This window comes from Schistocerca gregaria, chromosome 8, assembly GCF_023897955.1.
Source record: "Schistocerca gregaria isolate iqSchGreg1 chromosome 8, iqSchGreg1.2, whole genome shotgun sequence".
Classification (NCBI taxonomy): Eukaryota; Metazoa; Arthropoda; class Insecta; order Orthoptera; family Acrididae; genus Schistocerca; species Schistocerca gregaria.
In genome coordinates this window covers 368,712,261-368,739,196 of record NC_064927.1, presented here as the reverse complement: position 1 = coordinate 368,739,196, position 26,936 = coordinate 368,712,261, and the positions used below count along the sequence as shown (strand labels likewise).

The window sequence follows — 26,936 nt, the reverse complement described above, 5'->3', positions numbered from 1 at the left end:
CTTCTCTTGTAACCGTGTTTGCCCAAGATGGGCTTCCGCATCATTCGTTCAGCTGGTAAAATAAATTAAAATTAATCGGCGTATCGGCAGCGTCACTGCGACAGCAGTTTGGAGTACGGTCCGTATACCTACTGGAAGAGACACATACCTAATACAATTACATAAGTAGCCTGACAGTGCATGTCAGATGCGTAAACAAGGAAAGAAACACAATGCACAATCCTACGGAGATGATCGGGAGTTAGAATTCAACGGCATTCCTAACCAGACGCTGATATAACACCACGTCTAAAACGATGGAAATGCCACGAGAATTTTAAGAATGTCACGATTCCGCATTTCGGTAATTTATTTCAGAAAGAAGGTAACATTTTTAAGACGTTTAAAATTGACACCATATTTAAAACAAACAGCGCTCTACGATGCAAATTCAGGAATAATTTAAAACAGGAGGTTGCTAAATACGATGAAGCTGGTATCTACGGAATTTATTGTAACTATTGTCATGCGAAGAACATCGGTCAGACTAGTAGGTTCTTAAGGTTTAGGTACAAGAGAACACAGGTGTGGTGTACATCTTAATAATTTCAAAAAGTAGGCCATAGCTCTGCATGTCCGTAAACCTGGCCACCTTTGGTTGGAAATGGTAGTCGACGTCCCAGTACAGACAGGGTAACTGTATGAAATTGAATCTACTGGAACGGTTTGAGACTACGATACATAGCGGGAAAAATAAAAATGTATATTAAATAGACAGATTACAGAAGACGCAAAACGTTTTTTTCAAAAAAGTTAGAGGCACATTAGAAGATCAGTGTCTGGTTAACTACATCAATTATAGTAGTTTATATGCTGTCCGTGACGAGATTCGAACTCCAAAGCATCAGCATAGGGTTGTGCATTATCTTCGGTCAATCTCCCTTACTTAGCAATATAGAAAAAGTTGTGTAAGGTTCGACGAATTTAGCTATCGTACAGATGTTACTCGTGCTGGTGTTGGGAGACACACAGAGCCTTTGTAATAGACACACAGAGCCTTTGTAATAGCATAGCTAAAATTTAAAAATTTTGTGAGTATTTCGCACTCCATCCAATATTTGTAGTATGCTTTTATTAACAAATACAAAGTATGAAATTAGGTCACTCTTTCCGAAACGCCCTGTATTTTAATCTTCGTCGCTTTTTAGATTCTTTTATGATGAGGTTACCATGAGAGAAAGATTGAATAATCAACGAAAGGATAACGTTCTAAGAGTCGGGGCGTGGAATGTCAGAAGCTTGAACGTGGTAGGGAAACTAGAAAATCTGAAAAGGGAAATGCAAAGGCTCAATCTAGATATAGTAGGGTTCAGTGAAGTGGAAGGAAGACAAGGATTTCTGGTCAGATGAGTATCGGGTAATATCAACAGCAGGAGAAAATGGTATAACACGTGTAGGATTCGTTATGAATAGAAAGGTAGGACAGAGGGTCTGTTACTGTGAACAGTTCAGTGACCGGGTTGTCGAAAGCAGACCAACACCGACAACCATAGTCCAGGTATACATACCGACGTCGCAAGCTCAAGATGAACAGATAGAGAAAGTGTATGAGGATATTGAAAGGGTAATGTAGTATGTAAAGGGGACGAAAATCTAATAATCATGGGCGACTGGAATGCAGTTGTAGGGGAAGAAGTAGAAGAAGAGGTTACAGGAGAATATGGGCTTGGGACAAGGAATGAAAGAGGAGAAAGACTAATTGAGTTCTGTAAAAAGTTTGTTAGTAATAGCGAATACCCTGTTCAAGAATCACAAGAGGAGGAGGTATACTTGGAAAAGGCCGGGAGATACGGGAAGATTTCAATTAGGTTACATCATGGTCAGACAGATTCCGAAATCAGATACTGGATTGTAAGGCTTACCCAGGAGCAGATATAGACTCAGATCACAATATAGTAGTGATGAAGAGTAGGCTGAAGTTAAAGACATTAGTCAGGAAGAATCAATACACAAAGAAGTGGGATATGGAAGTTCTAAGGAATGACGAGATACGTTTTAAGTTCTCTAACTCTATAGATACAGCAATAAGGAATAGCGCAGTAGGCAGTACAGTTGAAGAGGAATGGACGTCTCTAAAAAGGGCCATCACAGAAGTTGGGAAGGAAAACATAAGTACAAAGAAGGTAGCTGCGAAGAAACCATGGGTAACAGAAGAAATACTTCAGTTGATTGATGAAAGGAGGAAGTACAAACATGTTCCGGGAAAATCAGGAATACAGAAATAAAAGTCGCTGAGGAATGAAATAAATAGGAAGTGCAGGGAAGCTAAGACGAAATGGCTACAGGGAAAATGTGAAGACATCGAAAAAGATATGATTGTCGGAAGGACAGGCTCAGCACACAGGAAAGTCAAAACAACCTTTGGTGACATTAAAGGCAACGGTGGTAACATTAAGAGTGCAACGGGAATTCCACTGTTAAATGTAGAGGAGAGAGTAGATAGGTGGAAAGAATACATTGAAAGCCTCTATGAAGGTGAAGTTCTGTCTGATGTGATGGAAGAAGAAACAGGAGTCGATTTAGAAGAGATAGGGTATCCAGTATTAGAATCGGAATTTAAAAGAGCTTTGGAGGACTTACGGTCAAATAAGGCAGAAGGGATAGATAACATTCCATCAGAATTCCTAAAATCATTAGGGGAAGTGGCAACAAAACGACTATTCACGTTGGTGTGTAGAATATATGAGTCTGGCGACATACCATCTGACTTTCGGAAAAGCATCATCCACACAATTCCGAAGACGGCAAGAGCTGACAAGTGCGAGAATTATCGCACAATCAGCTTGACAGCTCATGCATCGAAGCTGCTTACAAGAATAATATACAGAAGAATGGAAAAGAAAATTGATAATGCGCTATGTGACGATCAGTTTGGCTTTAGGAAAAGTAAAGGCATGAGAGAGGCAATTCTGACGTTAGGGCTAATAATGGAAGCAAGGCTAAAGAAAAATCAAGACACATTCATAGGATTTATCGATCTGGAAAAAGCGTTCGACAATATAAAATGGTGCAAGCTGTTCAAGATTCTGAAAAAAGTTGGGATAAGCTATAGGGAGAGACGGGTCATATACAATATGTACAACAACCAAGAGTGAATAATAAGAGTGGACGATCAAGAACGAAGTGCTCGTATTAAGAAAGGTGTAAGATAAGGCTGTAGCCTTTCGCCCCTACTCTTCAATCTGTACATCGAGGAAGCAATGATGGATATAAAAGAAAGGTTCAGGAGTGGAATTAAAATACAAGGTGAAAGGATATCAATGATACGATTCGCTGATGACATTGCTATCCTGAGTGAAAGTGAAGAAGAATTAAATGATCTGCTGAACGGAATGAACAGTCTAATGAGCACACAGTATGGTTTGAGAGTAAATCGGAGAAAGACGAAGGTAATGAGAAGTAATGGAAAAGAAAACAGCGAGAAACTTAACATCAGGATTGATGGTCACGAAGTCAGTGAAGTTAAGGAATTCTGCTACCTAGGCAGTAAAATAACCAATGACAGACGGAGCAAGGAGGACATCAAAAGAAAACTCGCTATGGCAAAAAAGGCATTTCTGGCCAAGAGAAGTCTACTAATATCAAATACCGGCCTTAATTTGAGGAAGAAATTTCTGAGCACAGCATTGTATGGTAGTGAAACATGGACTGTGGGAAAACCGGAACAGAAGAGAATCGAAGCATTTGAGATATGGTGCTATAGACGAATGTTGAAAATTAGGTGGACTGATAAGGTAAGGAATGAGGAGGTTCTACGCAGAATCGGAGAGGAAAGGAATATGTGGAAAACATTGATAAGGAGAAGGGACAGGATGATAGGACATCTGCTAAGACATGAGGGAATGACTTCCATGGTACTAGAGGGAGCTGTAGAGGGCAAAAACTGTAGAGGAGACAGAGATTATAATACGTCAAGCAAATAATTGAGGACGTAGGTTGCAAGTGCTACTCTGAGACGAAGAGGTTAGCACAGGAAAGGAATTCGTGGCGGGCCGCATCAAACCAGCCAGTAGACTGATGACCCCCCCCCCCCCCCAAAAAAAAAAATATTCTGTGGTACTAATAATAAAAGCCACTACATACATAACATCATCAATCAATCAAGAAAAAGTGTAACGTGAAACAAATTATCCCAGTGAACAATTCACACCAAAGTGCGGAAGCAGACAGTGTGATTTTGGGTGGCCATTAGTATCATACAGAAACGAGTTGGAGCGTCTTGGAACATCAAGCAAGCAACATGAAGTATAGAAAACCAAAAACAGAGCTGCTTACAATGTAAATTCTGTTTTAAAAACTGGAAAATTAGAACGTTTTACATATACCAACAAGAACTACAAAATCCTCATAAAGGCAATACAGGAAACCAGATTTGTGGAGGCAAACAATTATGATTCTGGAGGCTTCAGAGCATACAAAGGAAAGGTATTAAAAAAATTTAAAAGAACATAGAACTTCAGAACTGACTTCATAGTAGACAAAAATATTTTGGACTCCATTATCAACTTCGAATCACTAAGTCTCCACACTTAACTTCAAATCTACTAAAACAGTATACGCCATCGTGAATGCACAACCCCCCATAAATGAAGACAATAGAAAGAAAAAAAGAAAAGGTGGACCGTATTTGTGACCAGCTCCATGCTGTAAAAATAAATTCAAGAAAAAGGCAATGACCTGCTTCTAGGGGACTTCAGTGTCCAGAGAGGGAAGGAGAAGCAATACAAAAAATTATTGGAAACTGCCCGGCACTTAAAAGAGCTAACCAAAATGATACCAGACTGATAGAATTATGCCAAGCACACAACATGATCCTGAACTCCACTGCCATTAAAAAGCTACCTCGAAACAGTAAACATGGGACTCACCAAACCTTGTAAGTAGGCTGTTTAGGTTTTCTTATTGATAACGCCACGTAGCGCTCTGTATGAAAATCACTGGCTGTACTGTGTGCTGTCTGCGGCTGGTTTGCATTGTTGTCTGCCATTGTAGTGTTGTGCAGCGGCAGCTGGATGTGAACAGCGCGTAGCGTTGCGCAGTTGGCGGTGAGCCGCCAGCAGCGGTGGATGTGGGGAGAGAGAGGGCGGAGTTTTGAAATTTGTAAGAATGGATGTCATGAACTGATATATATATATATATATATATATGTTGTTGTTGTCTTCAGTCCTGAGACTGGTTTGATGCAGCTCTCCATGCTACTCTATCCTGTGCAAGCTGCTTCATCTCCCAGTACCTACTGCAACCTACATCCTTCTGAATCTGCTTAGTGTACTCATCTCTCGGTCTCCCTCTACGATTTTTACCCTCCACGCTGCCCTCCAATGCTAAATTTGTGATCCCTTGATGCCTCAAAACATGTCCTACCAACCGATCCCTTCTTCTCGTCAATTTGTGCCACAAACTTCTCTTCTCCCCAATCCTATTCAATACCTCCTCATTAGTTACGTGATCTATCCACCTTATCTTCAGTATTCTTCTGTAGCACCACATTTCGAAAGCTTCTATTCTCTTCTTGTCCAAACTAGTTATCGTCCATGTTTCACTTCCATACATGGCTACACTCCAAACAAATACTTTCAGAAACGACTTCCTGATCCATAAATCTATATTCGATGTTAACAAATTTCTCTTCTTCAGAAACGCTTTCCTTGCCATTGCCAGTCTACATTTTATATCCTCTCTACTTCGACCATCATCAGTTATTTTACTTCCTAAATAGCAAAACTCCTTTACTACTTTAAGTGTCTCATTTCCTAATCTAATTCCCTCAGCATCACCCGATTTAATTTGACTACATTCCATTATCCTCGTTTTGCTTTTGTTAATGTTCATCTTATATTCTCCTTTCAAGACACTGTCCATTCCGTTCAACTGCTCTTCCAAGTCTTTTGCCGTCTCTGACAGAATTAAAATGTCATCGGCGAACCTCAAAGTTTTTACTTCGTCTCCATGAATTTTAATACCTATCCCGAATTTTGCTTTTGTTTCCTTTACTGCTTGCTCAATATACAGATTGAATAACATCGGGGAGAGGCTACAACCCTGTCTCACTCCTTTCCCAACCACTGCTTCCCTTTCATGCCCCTCGACTCTTATGACTGCCATCTGGTTTCTGTACAAATTATAAATAGCCTTTCGCTCCCTGTATTTTACCCCTGCCACCTTTAGAATTTGAAAAAGAGTATTCCAGTCAACATTGTCAAAAGCTTTCTCTAAGTCTACAAATGCTAGAAACGTAGGTTTGCCCTTCCTTAATCTTTCTTCTAAGATAAGTCGTAAGGTCAGTATTGCCTCACGTGTTCCAACATTTCGACGGAGTCCAAACTGATCCTCCCCGAGGTCTGCATCTACCAGTTTTTCCATTCGTCTGTAAAGAATTCGCGTTAGTATTTTGCAGCCGTGGCTTATTAAACTGATAGTTCGGTAATTTTCACATCTGTCAGCACCTGCTTTCTTTGGGATTGGAATTATTATATTCTTCTTGAAGTCTGAGGGTATTTCGCCTGTCTCATACATCTTGCTCACCAGCTGGTAGAGTTTTGTCAGCGCTGGTTGTCCCAAGGCCGTCAGTAGTTCTAATGGAATGTTGTCTACTCCGGGGGCCTTGTTTCGACTCAGGTCTTTCAGTGCTCTGTCAAACTCTTCACGCAGTATCGTATCTCCCATTTCGTCTTCATCTACATCCTCTTCCATTTCCATAATATTGTCCTCAAGTACATCGCCCTTGTATAAACCTTCTATATACTCCTTCCACCTTTCTGCCTTCCCTTCTTTGCTTAGAACTGGGCTGCCATCTGAGCTCTTGATATTCATACACTTGGTTCTCTTCTCTCCAAAGGTCTCTTTAATTTTCCTGTAGGCAGTATCTATCTTACCCCTAGTGAGATAAGCTTCTACATCCTTATATTTGTCCTCTAGCCATCCCTGTTTAGCCATTTTGCACTTCCTGTCGATCTCATTTTTGAGACGTTTGTATTCCTTTTTGCCTGCTTCATTTACTGCATTTTTATATTTTCTCCTTTCATCAATTAAATTCAATATTTCTTCTGTTACCCAAGGATTTCTAGCAGCCCTCGTCTTAGTACCTACTTTATCCTCTGCTGCCTTCACTACTACATCCCTGAGAGCTACCCATTCTTCTTCTACTGTATTTCTTTCCCCTATTCCTGTCAATTGTTCCCTTATGCTCTCCCTGAAACTCTGTACAACCTCTGGTTCTTTCAGTTTATCCAGGTCCCATCTCCTTAATTTCCCACATTTTTGCAGTTTCTTCAATTTTAATCTACAGGTCATAACCAACAGATTGTTGTCAGAGTCCACATCTGCCCCTGGAAATGTCTTACAATTTAAAACCTGGTTCCTAAATCTCTGTCTTACCATTATATAATCCATCTGATACCTTTTAGTACCTCCAGGGTTCTTCCACGTATACAACCTTCTTTCATGATTCTTAAACCAAGTGTTAGCTATGATTAAGTTGTGCTCTGTGCAAAATTCTAATAGGCGGCTTCCTCTTTCATTTCTTAGCCCCAATCCATATTCACCTACTATGTTTCCTTCTCTCCCTTTTCCTACACTCGAATTCCAGTCACCCATTACTATTAAATTTTCGTCTCCCTTCACTATCTGAATAATTTCTTTTATTTCATCGTACATTTCTTCAATTTCTTCATCATCTGCAGAGCTAGTTGGCATATAAACTTGTACTACTGTAGTAGGTGTGGGCTTCGTATCTATCTTGGCCACAATAATGCGTTCACTATGCTGTTTGTAGTAGCTTACCCGCATTCCTATTTTCCTATTCATTATTAAACCTACTCCTGCATTACCCCTATTTGATTTTGTGTTTATAACCCTGTAGTCACCCGACCAGAAGTCTTGTTCCTCCTGCCACCGAACTTCACTAATTCCCACTATATCTAACTTTAACCTATCCATTTCCCTTTTTAAATTTTCTAACCTACCTGCCCGATTAAGGGATCTGACATTCCACGCTCCGATCCGTAGAACGCCAGTTTTCTTTCTCCTGATAACGACATCCTCCTGAGTAGTCCCCGCCCGGAGATCCGAATGGGGGACTATTTTACCTCCGGAATATTTTACCCAAGAGGATGCCATCATCATTTAATCATACAGTAAAGCTGCATGTCCTCGGGAAAAAGTACGGCTGTAGTTTCCCCTTGCTTTCAGCCGTTCGCAGTACCAGCACAGCAAGGCCGTTTTGGTTAATGTTGCAAGGCCAGATCAGTCAATCATCCAGACTGTTGCCCCTGCAACTACTGAAAAGGCTGCTGCCCCTCTTCAGGAACCACACGTTTGTCTGGCCTCTCAACAGATACCCCTCCGTTGTGGTTGCACCTACGGTACGGCCATCTGTATCGCTGAGGCACGCAAGCCTCCCCACCAACGGCAAGGTCCATGGTTCATGGGGGGGTATATATATATATATATATATATATATATATATATATATATATAATATGACTAAGGTAAATACATTGTTTGTTCTCTATTAAAATCTTTCATTCGCTAACTATGCCTAACAGTAGTTAGTGCCTTCCGTAGCTTGAATCTTCTATTTAGCTGGCAGTAGTGGCGCTCGCTGTATTGCCGTAGTTCGAGTAACCAAGATTTTTGTAAGGTAAGTGATATGTGAAACGTATAGGTTAATGTTAGTCAGGGCCATTCTTTTGTAGGGATTTTTGAAAGTCAGATTGCGTTGCGTTAAAAATATTGAGTGTCAGTTTAAGCACATTCGTGTATAATTGTTGAAAGAGGACGTTTCAACCTACACCTAGATGAATTCTACCTCGATCATTTGGCAATGAAACTGAAGTTCCATAAGGAAATACAAAATGTCAAAGTTATCAGAGGAACCATCCTAGATTGTGGTCACTATATTTCTAAAATAAAACTCAAAATCATCCCCAAAAACAAAAACGGAACCAACGTCCCCAAAAAAGGGAAATAAGATCCAGATAAGATAACAAACTTCCAACCCACCAGCGACACATATAACAAAGTCCCTCTCGTGAAATTCAAAAATAAGACGTCACAATACGACAATCGAACTGGAAGTCCATCACCAACCATGGGCCAGTTGAAAGGCGGGAGATCAAAGAAAGGAATGTAGCAAGAAAAATTCTTGGTCCCATATTCCACAACAACAAACTAATTCACGCCAAAAATGAAACCCTTTACCAAACTACCGAAAAATTCTGACATAATAAGGAAGAGAAGAACTGATTTTTATGGACACATCCTCAGAATGACCCCAAACAGGTTAACAAAAAATTGTTGAAAACTTTCGTAACAGAAAAAAACATCCAAATTGGTTTAGCGAAACGGGAAAGGACTTCAGAGCACTGCTTCTCTTTGTTAATGTACATCTCATCTCGTACTACACCCCTGAAGGTTTACTTCATGAACACGACGTATGACAAAAAACGACCGGCAAGGTTCATAGAATCACCAATAAATTTGTGACAGATTTTTATTAACTGTTCTCGGTGCAGTTGTGTTAATTGTCTTTGCAAATAGCGAACTAACCCGACAATCACCAAGAACAGTTTGTAAAACACATCCGTTGCGAAAGACCTTCGTAACAGACTTGTATATCCAGCATAGGAATTTTCCACCCTTACCGGGAGCTCAACAAGGAACGTATCGTACGTCTCGAAGGGTTACTCTAAAATGTGTTAATGTTAGGAAATGTGGACCATACGTAAGTCACAGGAAGGCGGTAGATTAGTAAACGGAGATGCTAAGCGACCTTGTTACTGGGAGCTGTGACATTTGAGAGTCAGATTTTCTATGGTTTTCGTTAATCACTCGAGAGAAGACCTATCTTGTTTACTAGTCGAGGCTCTTGTCGATTCCTTTGTGGCTGCGTCACCAGTGGCTTACCTGAGAGCTCTCCGTGAGACCCACATTCCCAACTTAACGTCCACACACTACATTCGTATTGCGCCTGCCCATTACACTCATTACGCGGCAGAAAATGTTACCGAGTCTCGTAAGAGTTTGGCAATACGTGTGCATTCGCACAGGAGGAGGAGGTCAGTGGCCGGTTAGCCTTAACTATATCAAGATGGTATCTGTTATTTCGGACGGCCATTGACCCCCTTCTGTGCGAATGAACACGTATTGCCAAACTCTTACGGGTCTTGGTAAGACTGTCTGCCGCGTAATGAGTGTAATGGGCAGGGGCACTACGAATGTCGTAATAAGTTGGGAATGTGGGTCTCACGGGGAGCGGATAAATCCCTGCAGTCGCACTATCCTCTGCGCCCTTGTGGCTCAGACGGATAGAGCGTCTGCCATGTAAGCAGGAGGTCCCGGGTTCGAGTCCCGGTCGGGGCACACATTTTCAACTGTGTCCGCTGATGTATATCAACGCCTGTCGACAGCATAAGGAGTTGACTTAATTATCATTTCCCAGAAATGTATGGCTGACGAGGAGCTGCTCGACCATTCTATCCAGTTCTTTTTAACTCCCAGCGCTTATAAAGTATGCTAGATCGACTGCTGGTAGCGCTTTCGAACACACAAGGGATTCCTTCCGCGGGTTTCACTCTATTTTTCACAACCGCAGTCCGCAGTGCTCGACGGTCCCTGTCCCTCAGTACACGATACCTGGCTGACCTTAGTTTAGATGTGGTTGTTCCTTCGAATTTCTCCTTCAAATGTCGATTTGGCAAGCTTGAGAAGGGCTGTAATGCCCCTGAGTGTTTGTTACTCAGGTGACACTCAATGACTAGTCCACGTTCGAGGTCACTTAGCTCTCCTCCTGTCACTGTTTCTCTACTGACTACACAACTCTCCGCACTTTCTTTTATACTGGCGGGTCTCCCCCCCCCCCCCCCCCCCCCCAAAATCGTGATCTCTAGTGGTCAACTCCTCATTAATCAGGAGTGGTTCAAATGGCTCTGAGCACTATGGGACTTAACAGCTGAGGTTATCAGTCCCCTAGGACTTAGAAATACTTAAACCTAACTAACCTAAAGACATCACACACATCCATGGCCGAGGCAGGATTCGAACCTGCGACCGTAACGGTGACGCGGTTCCAGACTAGCGCTTAGAACCGCTCGGCCACTTCGGCCGGCGCAACTGGTTATTTGACGGAGAAAAACATCGACCGACTTATTGTCTCATTGGAAGAATCGCCAGGAGATATTAATTATCCACGAAAGATTTGTCACACTCATGTAAGACATATGCTTGAGCATTACTCGTAAGTACCTGGAAGGATTAACACAAGGGATACACAAGATCCAATAAAGGGCGGCACTTTTCGTCTCTTGATAGTTCAGTAAGCTTGGGAGAGTTATCCAGCTCCAGTGGCACACACTACAATAGGGGCTCTGCGCATCTCTGAGAAGTTTACTGCTGATTTCCGTGAGGGATCGTCCCAAGAAGAGATGAGCAACGTATTACTTCCCCCTACATACGTCTCTCGAAGTGACCAGGACGGGAAAATTATTGAAAAGGAAGCACATACGCTAGTTTATCGAATCTCTCTTCATAAGCACCGCTCGCGAATGGAATAGAAAAGGTGGTGATATCAAAGTACACTCCGCCACAGAAAGAAAGGTGGGTTTCGGAGTACGGATATAGGAATGCATAAATGTATCATCCCGTCAGGGTATTGTGGAACGAAACTGGAATACGAAAGTACGTGTGTATTAGGTGAATTAATATATTTTGTGTGTGTGTGTGTGTGTGTGTGTGTGTGTGTGTGTGTGTGTGCGAGAGAGAGAGAGAGAGAGAGAGAGAGAGAGAGAGTGTGCTGACATGGCACGGATTCTTAATGGTGTTGTCAGAAGAGGACAGCAAGAACGGATGTAGAACAGCATGAGTCGTAAAAAAAAAAATACACTGAGAAAGAAAGTGTCAAGGGTCGACCAACAGTACAATGGCGCAATATGTAGATTAAATGTGCTGCATTGAAGTGAAAATGTATTTCATGCCGCTGAAGACTCCTCAATAAAGTCATTCGAAATCCCTCTGGCAAAACGTATATTGTTTATCGTCAGACACACACAGACATAACATAAAAATCATTAATGTATCCGTAAGATAAAATATTCAACATTTTACCAGTCAGACCTCACTGTTCCAGTGTTGTCCCATATAAAATTTATGAAAGTGACTGAAGATTGCTAAAACAGATTACGGACGGCTCATAGACCAAAAATAGGTTTTATGGATACTTTACTTAAATGATGATTCGCCAACGACGCTGAGTCGGAATTCGAATCTAATTACAAAAAAGAATCGATGCCTCGAATCATGCTCTAAGGAGCACGTAAGAGTTAAACATTTTTAAATGAATATGCACTATAAATTTGAGTCTAGAATTACATTTTTAAAGCCAAACAATTTTTTTACATTTTTTGTGCTTTTTGTTTTATGAGCAGTATACAGTGGACCAAAGCATACTTCTCTGACTAACATTTCGCCTTCCAACCCTTGGGACATCATCAGAGGCTGCCACGACTCAGAGCAGTTCCAATATCAGACAACCTCATCAAGCCGACATGTTAGGGACTGTAACTATTTTGAGTCGTTATAGTCTCTGATAATGTCTTCAGCATTTGAAGACGAAACTGAAATACGAAATATGTGATTTAAATGGCCGTATCTTGACTGGATTGCCTTAGAAGCTTACATGTTTTTACATCGCAGACGGACCGTAGATCTTTGTATCTGACATAATTTAAACTTGATGCCTCTACCGTCTCTGATACCCGGACCGTCACTTCGCTCCATAACTTTGTGTATGGAGAGGGTATCAAGGAAAACTCCGATATACACTGAAGCGCCAAAGTAACGGGTATAAGCATGCGTATTCAAATTCACAAGTATGTAAACAGACAGAATACGGCGATGCGGTCGGCAATGCCTATATAATACAAGTGTCTGGCGCAGTAGTTAGATAGGTTACTGTTGCTACAATGGCAGATTATAAAGATTCAAGTAAGTTTGAACATAGTATTATAGTCGGCGCACGAGCGACGGGACACAGCATCTCCGAGCTAGCGATGTGGTGGGAACTTTTCCGTAAGACCATTTCAGAGTATACCGTGAACATCAAATCTCCGACATCGCTGCGGCCGGGAATAGATCCTGCAAGAACGGGACCAACGACAACGGAAGAGAATCTTTCACCGCGACAGAAGTGCAACTTTCACGCAAATCGCTGCCGATTTCAGTGCTGGGCCATCAACAATTGTCAGCGTGCGAACCATTCAACGAAACAATCGATATGGGCTTTCGGAGCCGAAGGCGCACTCGTGTACCCTTGATGTCTGCACGACACAAAGATTTACGCCTCGCTTGGTCTCGTCAACACCGCCATTGGGCTGCTGATGACTGGAAACATGTTGCCTGGTCGGACGAGTCTCGTTTCAAATTGCATCGGGCGGATGCGCGTGTACGGATATGGAGACAACCTCATGAGTCCATGGGCCCTGCATGTCAGCAGGGGACTGTTGAATCTGGTGGAGGTTCTGTAACGGTGTGGGGCGTGCCCAGTTGGAGTGATAAGTGACCCTGATGCGCCCAGATACTACTCTGACGGATGATAGTACGTAAGCATCCTGTCTGATAACCTGAATCTATTGTGCATTCCAACGGACGTGGGCAATTCCAGCAGAACAATGCGACACCTCACACGTCCAGAATTGCAACGGAGTGGCTCCAGGAACACTCTCCTGAGTTTAAACACTTCCGTTGTCCATCCAACTCGGAATGCCTCGCAACGTGCTGTTTAGAAGAGATTTCCAACACCTCGTTCTCTTACGGATTTATGGACAGCCCTTCGCGATTCATAGTTTCAATTCCCTCCAGAACCACTTCAGGCATTAGTCGAGACCATGCCACATCGTATTGCGGCACTTCTGCGTGCTCGCGGGGGCCCTACACGATGTTAGCCAGGTGTACCAGTTTTTTCATCTTTAGTGTTTATAGTACATTTGTAGTTTCACAGAATAAACAAAATAATTGGAAGAGAAGAATAAAGTAACAATTGCACCGCATGTGTGGAAGTGTCAACAGTAATATTAATATAATAACAATGAGAAGAATTACTAGTATTATTACTATTAACATTTCCGAAAGTGTGCTACTGTTGCTTCTATCAAAGAACACCAAAAAATCAGAAGTGCATGGCCCATGTTACAATACGGAACAGCGACCGACAGTAGCGCTACAAGTGGCCTGGCAGTGAACTTCGAACTGGGTAAAATATGGCGCGATAATCTATTTTCTCGCTTTCAGAAATAAGGGTACTAGTTGATAATATTCATCATTTATAACTTATGGGTGGGTCAGGTAGTACGATGGTAAAGTATTTTTACGATTTCGATCTCTGTGGCTGTTATCAAGTGGAAATGACGTAGGTGATTACGACTTTCTTGTGTGATTGCAATCTTTGGATTGAACTGAAAATTTTGCTTAATTTTGGGCTCACCCCTAATATTGGACGGGGTAAGTGATACCATATTTGTTTTTGTTTCATATGAGACAGAAGCTGGTTTCGCCACATGCTATTCTGTGCACTAGTGTCCATTTGTACTGCTTGCAAATTCGTGTGTGAAGCCGGCCGCTGTGGCCGAGCGGTTCTAGGCGCTCAGTCCGGAACCGCGCGACCTCTACTGTCGCAGGTTCGAATCCTCGGGCCTCGGGCATGGATGTGTGTGATGTCCTTAGGTTAGTTAGGTTTAAGTATTTCTAAGTTCTAGGAGACTGATGACCTCAAATGGCTCTGAGCACTATGGGACTTAACATCTGTGGTCATCAGTCCCCTAGCACTTAGAACTACTTAAACCTAACTAACCTAAGGATATCACACAACACCCAGCCATCACAATTTAAATGCTTTGTAAGTATGTTGCTCGTATTGTACGTTATTTTTGTTCCCATCTGTTTTTTGTACTCTCGCATTTAATTTTCATTGCCTTCTGCTAAAATGTACTGTTTGTATGTACATGCTAATAACGTGTGACAATACCTGCATAACAAGCGTCGCATTTTTAGTATTTGGAAGGAAGAATGCTCTAGACACAAAGACTACAAAGCATACTCATCTTCGTCTACAGCCACACTCGGCAAGTAACTGTGAAATGCAAGGCACTCATGGCAAGAAGCAACGCCATTCAATGCAAAGTTGCGTACTCATTCCGTGGCAAGATGTAGTAAAGCTGAATATCAATACTATCAAAAGCTGCTAACATGGAGTTCTCCATTAACTGCGAGAAAGTACGGAAAATGGATGCAAACAAAAACAAAGTAGTACAGAAACAACGTACTTACAACGCATTTACATCTAACAGTTCACACGAAGATTCATAAATAGTAAAAAAATACTCTTAAGTCCACGGAACACCATGCAACGGAAGCAGCGTCTGTTTTATATGAAACAGAAACAAGCGTGGAAACATTTATCACATCCAGTACTGGATGAGGTATCGAATACATTGCTTCCCCCTACTTATACCTCCTGAGGAGATCACGAATGTAAAATTAGAGAGATTCGAGCGCGCACGGAGGCTTTCTGGCAGTCGTTGTTCCCGCGAACCATACGCGAGTGGAACAGAAGAAAGGGAGGTAATGACAGTGGCATTAAAGTGCCCTCCACCACACACCGTTGGGTGGCTTGCAGAGTATAAATGTAGATGTAGATGTACTACGAATGGAAGCGGAAAACAGTCATAATACGAGCAACATATTCACAATGCAAGTCAAAGAGTGCAGTATACACGAGAGATTGTAATCAAAAGCACGAATTGATGAAACGAGATTTTGCTAATTACGAAACGAAAACGGGTGTGGAAGATTCAAATTATCCAACAAGCGAGCGAGATGATGGATTGATAAACTTTCAGCGCACAAAGGGCCATAGCAACGAACCAGGGTCGTATTACCGGAAGTCGCTATGAGTTTCACCTCCGTGGTTTCTTTATTCTTCTGTTCGATTGTTTATTTTGTGAAACTATAAGTGTATTCTATAGGTCTGTTACTTTCCAATAAGGAAGCGAATTCGGACTGCCAGAAGAACATTACTATAAACTCGAAACAGACCTTGTACATATCTGAAACATGTCCCTTGTAATAGTTTAAAGCGCATTTCGGTAAAAAAAAATAAAAATAAGAAATGGTACGGCAAAATAACGGTCTACCGACTTCCCCACGGGAACTTTCACAATAGTCGATTACGGCTATGCCCTTCCTGTGCTCCATAGGTCAAGTATTGCTTGATACGTAACCTTACGTACGTTATCTGGACGACAGCACGTAACACAAACTATATCTTGATTTTGGTTGATAACAAACGTTAGGTACCATAAAATGTGGTAACTTAGGCCACTTTTTAAGGTTTTTTTAATGAATTTTAATGTGAAGATGAGAATTACATGCTATGATTAAATTAGACACCATTTTCTATGGTATAGGCCCTATTACGCACATCATGTGGAAAGACAACTCTCAGGATGTATTTGTAAATTTTTAGTAGTGGGCGAAACGGGGTAAGTTCGGCCAACAACGAGATATTACACAAACACCAATTTCCACTCCCCCCTCCCCCCCTGCGTTAACATCACCGTAACTTCTTCTAATTGTCTTGGACTAAGTGCTGCATTAGGAAATTAAATACACAAATAATTTAATATGTATGTAAGAGTAAATTGGAACAATATCATAGCCTATAATTTAAATATATATATTTTTTGTAAGACTTTCGGTTCACTAACTGCAAACGTTACAACGTAACAATGTGAATGCGTTTACACTGCAGTACGATTCTTCAATCTATGTCCAAACTGACTTTTCTGGAAAAGCTGTCTCACGAAATTGAAGCATTTCAGAATATAAATTTCTAAGTAATAATAGTTACTTGTAAATTAACAGACATCCACAGAAAGGACGCAAAGACGTCCGATTCTTCGCGTGTGAATTTCTTTCATTTTGTTCTGTTGGGTTGTTCAATCTACAGACAAATTTCGGAGGCCTGGCGTAATGATATTTTCCCTTTTGGAGTTTCTTCTAATGTATTCTATAAATCAATCTGTTGTAATTACTATTGGCGCACCCTCCTGCTTTGTTACATACTTTCAGCATGGCCGAAATAACCCCGGAAGTTCACAATGGCGATCTTAAAACTCGACCAACCACTAATAATTGTTTAAGTACACTTTTTGTGTATGTATAGCAAGAGATACTTTCACAAAAGTTCCGTTAAAGAGGTAGTGTTTTACGACATCAGGTTACAGCAATGCAAAAGTATATCACACTTTATCACTGCGTTATTCAGCGCTGACTGGAGATCAGCGATCACTGAACGGCAGTGTTCGCGCGCAGAGACAAAGGAAAAAGTGAAAATGTCAGAAGTTTGTATCCACTACACATTACATCTTCCGAATAATAAATTAAGCCTACTGGCTGAAATTACACACATGGCCGAAATTAGCACGTTTTACGGTAGAGATCTGACATTTGGAGGTTAAGGTGTGAGAAAAACGGTTCTTAACCGTCGGACAGATGGACGGACAATAAAGTGATCCTATAAAGGTTCTGTTTCTACCAAATGTTCTATTGGATCTTAAAAACCTCCAAAACGCAAATTCGTTACCTTGTTCCGTCAGTCGATCTACACTCCTGGAAATGGAAAAAAGAACACATTGACACCGGTGTGTCAGACCCACCATACTTGCTCCGGACACTGCGAGAGGGCTGTACAAGCAATGATCATACGCACGGCACAGCGGACACACCAGGAACCGCGGTGTTGGCCGTCGAATGGCGCTAGCTGCGCAGCATTTGTGCACCGCCACCGTCAGTGTCAGCCAGTTTGCCGTGGCATACGGAGCTCCATCGCAGTCTTTAACACTGGTAGCATCCCGCGACAGTGTGGACGTGAACCGTATGTGCAGTTGACGGACTTTGAGCGAGGGCGTATAGTGGGCATGCGGGAGGCCGGGTGGACGTACCGCCGAATTGCTCAACACGTGGGGCGTGAGGTCTCCACAGTACATCGATGTTGTCGCCAGTGGTCGGCGGAAGGTGCACGTGCCCGTCGACCTGGGACCGGACCGCAGCGACGCACGGATGCACGCCAAGACCGTAGGATCCTACGCAGTGCCGTAGGGGACCGCACCGCCACTTCCCAGCAAATTAGGGACACTGTTGCTCCTGGGGTATCGGCGAGGATCATTCGCAACCGTCTCCATGAAGCTGGGCTACGGTCCCGCACACCGTTAGGCCGTCTTCCGCTCACGCCCCAACATCGTGCAGCCCGCCTCCAGTGGTGTCGCGACAGGCGTGAATGGAGGGACGAATGGAGACGTGTCGTCTTCAGCGATGAGAGTCGCTTCTGCCTTGGTGCCAATGATGGTCGTATACGTGTTTGGCGCCGTGCAGGTGAGCGCCACAATCAGGACTGCATACGACCGAGGCACACAGGGCCAACACCTGGCATCATGGTGTGGGGAGCGATCTCCTACACTGGCCGTACACCTCTGGTGATCGTCGAGGGGACACTGAATAGTGCACGGTACATCCAAACCGTCATCGAACCCATCGTTCTACCATTCCTAGACCGGCAAGGGAACTTGCTGTTCCAACAGGACAATGCACGTCCGCATGTATTCCGTGCCACCCAACGTGCTCTAGAAGGTGTAAGTCAACTACCCTGGCCAGCAAGATCTCCGGATCTGTCCCCCATTGAGCATGTTTGGGACTGAATGAAGCGTCGTCTCACGCTTTCTGCACGTCCAGCACGAACGGTGGTCCAACTGAGGCGCCAGGTGGAAATAGCATGGCAAGCCGTTCCACAGGACTACATCCAGCATCTCTACGATCGTCTCCTTCGGAGAATAGCAGCGTGCATTGCTGCGAAAGGTGGATATACACTGTTCTAGTGCCGACATTGTGCATGCTCTGTTGCCTGTGTGTATGTGCCTGTGGTTCTGTCAGTGTGATCATGTGATGTATCTGACCCCAGGAATGTGTCAATAAAGTTTCCCCTTCCTGGGACAATGAATTCACGGTGTTCTTATTTCAGTTTCCAGGAGTGTATTTGAAGTTTTGTTACTTGACTGTTGGACGAACTATGTGCAACACGTATTATGTTACAGTATTATGACTCTTCTGGAGACTAAAAATCTACTCTGTAGGAATCAGCACGGGTTTAGAAAAAGACGGTCGTGTGAAACCCAGTTCGCGCTGTTCGTCCACGAGACTCAGAGGGCCATAGACACGGGTTCCCATGTAGATGCCGTGTTTCTTGACTTCCTCAAGGCGTTCGATGCAGTTCCCCACAGTCGTTTAATGAACAAAGTAAGAGCATATGGACTATCAGACCAATTGTGTGATTGGATTGAAGGGTTCCTAGATAACAGAACGCACCATGTCATTTTCAATGGAGAGAAGTCTTCCGAAGTATGAGTGATTTCGGGTGTGCCGCAGGGAAGTGTCGAAGGACCGTTGCTATTCACAATATATATATAAATGACCTTGTGGATAACATCGGGAGTTCACTGAGGCTTTTTGCAGATGATACTGTAGAATGTCGAGAGGTTGTAACAAGGGAAAATTGTACTGAAATGCAGGAGGATCTGCAACTAATTGACGCATGGTGCAGGGAATGGCAGTTGAATCTCAATGTAGACAAGTGTAATGTGCTGCTAATACATAGAAAGAAAGATCCTTTATCATTTAGCTACAATATAGTAGGTCAGCAACTGGAAGCAGTTAATTCCATAAAGTATCTGGGAGTACGCATTAGGAGTGTTTTAAAATGAAATGATCATATAAAATTGATCGTCGGTAAAGCAGATGCCAGACTGAGATTCATTGGAAGAATCCTAAAGAAACGCAATCCGAAAACAAAGGAAGTAGGTTACAGTACGCTTGTTCGCCCACTGCTTGAATACTGCTCAGCAGTGTGGGATCCGTACCAGACAGGGTTGATAGAAGAGATAGAGAAGATCCAACGGAGAGCAGCGTGCTTCGTTACAGGATCATTTAGTAATCGCAAAAGCGTTACGGAGACGATAAACTCCAGTGGAAGACTCTGCAGGAGAGACGCTCAGTAGCTCGGTACGGGCTTTTGTTGAAGTTTCGAGAACATACCTTCACCGAAGAGTCAAGCAGTATATTCCTCCCTCCTACGTATATCTCGCGAAGAGACCATGAGAATAAAATCAGAGAGATCAGAGCCCACTCAGAGGCATACCGACAGTCTTTCTTTCCGCGAACAATACGAGACTGGAATAGAATGGAGAACCGATAGAGGAACTCAAAGTACCTTCCGCCACACACCGTCAGGTGGCTTGCGGAGTATGGATGTAGATGTAGACTTGACGTTTCAATATTCCAAAACTGCATTTGTTCAGGAGCCTGCACGTTTACCGCAGTCGTCACACGTGCGCGAAGCAGCGCGCGCGCCGTCGGGAACGTGTGGGCGGCAGAGCCGGCGCTGTCTGTGTGTGTGTGGGAGGAGGTCGGGCCCGCGGCCTTGGCCCACAGGACACGGCGGCGGCGGCGCCGCGACAGATGGAACGGCTGCGGGATCTGCTCTTGCGCCTCGCTTGCACCACGGCTGGCGGGTTAATATCCCGCGACCGCGCCGTTAGCCGGGCAGCAAACTGCTCTGAGCTGCATTCCCAGCTCGCCTCTCTTACGTAGCGGCTGCCACACCGCCGCTATCTATCTCCGTGTCGCTCCGAGGAATCCCACCTACAGAGGCAAGCGCCGGCAGTGTGAACAGCTTCCACTTCCTGTGGCATTCCTCGGAACTACGTGTAGTAATGCATTGTTAACCATCTCATTCTGTCTGACACTGTGTGGCCTCTCGTTTCTCAACCTTTTTCTTTTCCTTTGGAGCATAACATAGTATCAAACTTTCGCCACATCCCTACAATGAAATTTTTTCCTAACTGCATAAAAGAAACACGCATAATTCACACGATACACTTCCATATCATTGCGGAACAACTATGAGATACAAATTTTACAAATATATTACGTAAGACTTTTGAATAGGAACACACGAACATAAAGTATGCAATAAAAGAAACGTATTATTCTTAACCTTTTGACAACCAAGTGATTGACCCGAAGACTCAAACTAGACCTAGTTATGTTCTACATCTACATCCATACTCCGCAAGCCACCTGACGGTGTGTGGCGGAGGGTACCTTGAGTATCTCTATCAGTTCTCCCTTCTATTCTAGTCTCGTATTGTTCGTGGAAAGGAGGATTGTCGGTATACTTCTGTTTGGGCTCTAATCTCTCTGATTTTATCCTCATGGTCTCTTCGCGAGATATACGTAGGAGGGAGGAATATACTGCTTGACTCTTCGGTGAAGGTATGTTCTCGAAACTTTAACAAAAGCCCGTACCGAGCTACTGAGCGTCTCTCCTGCAGAGTCTTCCACTGGATCTTATTTGTCATCTCCGTAACGCTTTCGCGATTACTATATGATCCTGTAACGAAGCGCGCTGCTCTCCGTTGGATCTTCTCTATCTCTTCTATCAACCCTATCTGGTACGGATCCCACACTGCTCAGCAGTATTCAAGCAGTGGGCGAACAAGTGTACTGTAACCTACTTCCTTTGTTTTCGGATTGCATTTCCTTAGGATTCTTCCAATGAATCTGTCTGGCATCAGCTTTACCGACGATCAATTTTATATGATCATTCCATTTTAAATCACTCCTAATGCGTACTCCCAGATAATTTATGGAATTAACTGCTTCCAGTTGCTGACCTGCTATTTTGTAGCTAAATGATAAGGGATCTATCTTCTATGTATTCGCAGCACATTACACTTGTCTACATTGAGATACAATTGCCATTCCCTGCACCATGCGTCAATTCGCTGCAGATCCTCCTGCATTTCAGTACAATTTTCCATTGTTACAACCTCTCGATACACCACAGCATCATCTGCAAAAAGCCTCAGTGAACTTCCGATGTTATCTACAAGGTCATTTGTGTATATTGTGAATAGCAACGGTCCATAGTGATATGCCATTTAAATTTTATACAAGCTCTTGTAGAAAAGTTAATAATGATGAAGAAATACATGTATGGATGAAAGGACTTGGTGCACTTGAAGAGAATGTGACTAACTGGAGACATTACTTTGTACTATAATTGTTAATAAAGTGTCATCCATGACCCCTGTAACCGGGGAGCATACATCGCGAACCGGGGGCTCAAGGCTGCACCAGTTTGAAAAAATTCGAAGCACAGTGCCGCGCTGCCCGCTGAGCGCCTAGCCAATCGGTGACGCAACCCGCCCTTTTGACGACCGATGTGTCCCTTGATAGGTCATCAGAGAACCAATCGGATTTCGTTGCATCTTAATGCTATGTATCAGTGTCCAACTGGTAAAGGGAAGTCTGCTAACGGTTAGCAGTATTCTTATAACTGCATAATGCACTTGAAGGTTGCGCTCTCCTCGGGTTTCTTTGCCAACCCTCGTCTCAGTATTGTCACATCAAATTAGTTCACACCTGTGGACAGGCAACCCAGTTACCAGACTCGCAAAGCGGGCTGTCTTCGCACCTTCGCGGACACAGTGTGACATCGACTTGAACCCACGAATTGACGCTTTCCACATCACAAACGGAGCCCGTATTGACCACCTGTAGAGCAAGTAACAGACTTCGAGAGCTCCTCTGTCCACTGATGAGTGTCTGTTCTCAGTATCCGCCGGCCGCGGTGGCCGAGCGGTTCTAGGCGCTTCAGCCTTGGGTCGCGCGACTGCTACGGTCGCAGGTTCGAATCCTGCCTCGGGTATGGATGTGTGTGATGTCCTTTGGTTAGTTAGGTTTAAGTAGTTATAAGTTCTAAGGGACTGATGACCACAGCTGTGAAGTCCCATAGTGCTCAGAGCCATTTGAACCTGAAATTCGTTTCCTGTACTTACCATAGAATTTTCATAGCTAAAGGGGGAAGTGGACAGATGAGGTATCAAATTGACCAGTTTGAGGTCTAGTATTGCAGAAAAGGGTTTATCGCCTTGAAAGTAAACTCGATAGTTACGGAAAATTTAATTCATTATTTGAGGGAAAACGGAAATGTTTCAAACACAGTTTCTGTTAGCTATTATAAAAATAAAGTCTCAAAAACTTCCTCTTCAAGGTCTAGCAGTTTTGCGCATAAAAAGTTACATTTGTCTGATATTTGACTGCCAAAATGGTTACCTTCGAAACAAGTACTGAATTCAGGGTGCTTCCAGAAGAGATGAAGCTAGGAAAATAAATGAGGTGTCAATAAAATCATCGTTTCTGAACAAGACTAATGTTTTGCAAAATGATTCGTATGACAGTAAGAAATAAGACAGACAAAAATTTTAGGCGCCTTTCAGTGATGCTCGAAATCTGAATAACAAGTAATGTGCCTCAAATGTTACCCTGATCTTGCTTTTAGACGAATCTCTTCACAAAACGTCAATTTTTTCCGTTTTTAGTCTCAGTATGAGCACGATAGTGACTTCTCCTTTCTCTGGCTTTTACAGGTCAGGGCCATTGACCTGTTCTGGCTTCACTTCCATATTTTAACTGGCCGTCCTATGTCCCTCGCCCCCTTTTCTTTGTGTTGTGTTGTAAGCCCATCTGTGGACTCCTTGTTCCTTCCAGTTTTATGTTCTATTTGTCATTTACTGCAAAAATATTCCGTTTCGCTCTAACGTCTTCATTAGGAAACCTTTCCAACTTTGTGAACCAGTTGAATGCTAGTAAAGGTTACAGTCCAGCTGCCTGAACATGGATGGACTCATTCTTCTTCGTAACCCAGGGCTCAGTGCCATATAGTAGTTGAGGTACAGCCATCACTGTATAGAATTTAATTTTTGTGTGTCTACAGTTATTTGTAATATTCTGCTTATTATGCCGCGTATACTCTGATGTCTCTCTAATTTGATAGCAAAAGTTATATAGCTCCTAAGGTAGCTGGAATGCGAACGTGTTCCTAAAGCTATTGTCCAATTAATATTTTCTTCCCATATTAAAATTTTATTTTCTAATTAAATTTAAAAGACGTATAGGTTTTCCGAAGCCCTGTTCAGAATTTGCCATTAATACACTGTCGTCAGCATGTCATAGTATTTATTTTTAGTTGTACGGGTTCCATCTGGAGCTCTTTTTTTATTTTCGGACGGCACCATTATTAAGATAGTTGAAAAGGTAATCGGTAAAGTAAATACTTGTTTCACAGCTTAGTTTATTAACATATTTTCCCCTGTGTAATAGTAGAAGCGAAGTATAATTTCCACTAAACAGACGTTTGGTGCAGTTTATTAAGTGATTTTGGTATACACGTTTTGCTGTAAATTCCCACAGCGTCTCTGTACCCAAACTGTCAATCAACGAAAGTAAGGTAGATAAATAACTTTATTACACCTACAGATGCAACCACATCTTTCGCAGTGATAGAAGAGATGTTGACTTCAGCAGCTAAACGTTTCACAACAATAAATAAATGTAGGTTAGAAAATTTAAAAAGGGAAATGCATAGGTTAAAGTTAGATATAGTGGGAATTAGTGAATTTCGGTGGCAGGAGGAACAAGACTTACGGTCAGGTGACTACAGGGTTATAAACACAAAATCAAATAGGGGTAATGCAGGAGTAGGTTTAATAATGAATAGGAAAATAGGAATGCGAGTAAGCTACTACAAACAACATAGTGAACGCATTATCGTGGCCAAGATAGATACGAAGCCCACACCTACTACAATAGTACAAGTTTATATGCCAACTAGCTCTGCAGATGACGAAGAAATTGAAGAAATGTATGATCAAATAAAGGAAATTATTCAGATAGTGAAGAGTGACGAAAATTTAATAGTCATGGGTGACTGGAATTCGGTAGTTGGAAAAGGGAGAGAAGGAAACGTAGTAGGTGAATATGGATTGGGGCTAAGAAATGAAAGAGGAAGGCGCCTGGTAGAATTTTGCACAGAGCACAACTTAATCATAGCTAACACTTGGTTCAAGAATCATGAAAGAAGGCTGTATACATGGAAGAACCCTGGAGATACTGACAGGTTTCAGATTATATAATGGTACGACAGAGATTAAGGAGCCAGGTTTTAAACTGTAAGAAATTTCCATGGGTAGATGTGGACTCTGACCACAATCTGTTGGTTATGACCTGTAGATTAAAACTGAAGAAAGTGCAAAAAGGTGGGAATTCAAGGAGATGGGACCTGGATAAACTAAAAGAACCAGAGGTTGTATGGAGTTTCAAGGAGAGCATAAGGGAGCAATTGACAGGAATGGGGGAAAGAAATACAATAGAAGAAGAATAGGTAGCTTTGAGGGATGAAGTAGTGAAGGCAGCAGAGGATCAAGTAGGTAAAAAGACGAGGGCTAGTAGAAATCCTTGGGTAACAGAAGAAATATTGAATTTAATTGATGAAAGGAGAAAACATAAAAATGCAGTAAATAAAGGAGGCAAAAAGGAATACAAACGTCTCAAAAATGAGATCGACAGGAAGTGCAAAATGGCTAAGCAGGGATGGCTAGAGGACAAATTGAGGCTGTAGAGGCTTATCTCACTAGGGGTAAGATAGATACTGCCTACAGGAAAATTAAACAGGCCTTTGGAGATAAGAGAACCACTTGTATGAATATTAAGAGCTCAGATGGAAACCCAGTTCTAACCAAAGAAAGGAAAGCAGAAAGGTGGAAGTGGTATATAGAGGGTCTATACAAGGGCGATGTACTTGAGGACAATATTATGGAAATGGAAGAGGATGTGATGTACTTGAGGACAATATTATGGAAATGGAAGAGGATGTAGAAGACGAAATGGGAGATACGATACTGCGTGTAGAGTTTGACAGAGCACTGAAAGACCTGAGTCGAAACAAGGCCCCCGGAGTAGACAACATTCCATTGGAACTACTGACGGCCTTGGGAGACCCAGTCCTGACAAAATTCTACCATCTGGTGAGCAAGATGTATGAGACAGGCGAAATACCCTCAGACTTCAAGAAGAATATAATAATTCCAATCCCAAAGAAAGCAGGTGTTGACAGGTGTGAAAATTACCGAACTATCAGTTTAATAAGTCACAGCTGAAAAATACTAAAGCGAGTTCTTTACAGACGAATGGAAAAACTAGTAGAAGCCGACCTCGGGGAAGATCAGTTTGGATTCCGTATAAATGTTGGAACACGTGAGGTAATACTGACCCTACGACTTACCTTAGAAGAAAGATTAAGGAAGGGCAAACCTACGTTTCTAGCATTTGTAGTCTTAGAGAAAGCTTTTGAGAATGTAGCCTGGAATAGTCTTTCAAATTCTAAAGGTGGCAGGGGTAAAATACAGGGAGCGAAAGGGTATTTACAATCTGTACAGAAACCAGATGGCAGTCATAAGAGTACAGGGGCATGAAAGCGAAGCAGTGGTTGGGAAGGGGGTAAGACAGGGTTGTAGCCTCTCCCCAATGTTATTCAATCTGTATATTGAGCAAGCAGTAAAGGAAACAAAAGAAAAATTCGGAGTAGGTATTAAAATCCATGGACAAGAAATAAAAACTTTGAGGTTTGCCGATGACATTGTAATTCTGTCAGAGACAGCAAAGGACTTGGAAGAGCAGTTGAATGGAATGGATAGTGTCTTGAAAGGAGGATGTAAGATGAACATCAACAAAAGAAAAACGAGGATAATGGAATGTAGTCAAATTAAATCGGGTGATGCTGAGGGAATTAGATTAGGAAATGAGACACTTAAAGTAGTAAAGGAGTTGTGCTATTTGAGGAGCAAAATAACTGATGATGGTCGAAGTAGAGAGGATATAAAATGTAGACTGGCAATGGCAAGGAAAGCGTTTCTGAAGAAGAGAAATTTGTTAACATCGAGCATAGATTTAAG

At 42.5% G+C, this 26,936-nt stretch overlaps 1 non-coding gene across 1 annotated transcript; it reads left to right on the top strand.

The window, feature by feature from the left end:
- Nucleotides 1–10,327: 10,327 nt before the first annotated feature.
- Nucleotides 10,328–10,401, top strand: Trnat-ugu (transfer RNA threonine (anticodon UGU)). The gene has a single exon. It is a non-coding gene; the product is annotated as a tRNA-Thr (tRNA).
- The last annotated feature ends 16,535 nt before the right edge of the window (nt 10,402–26,936 follow it).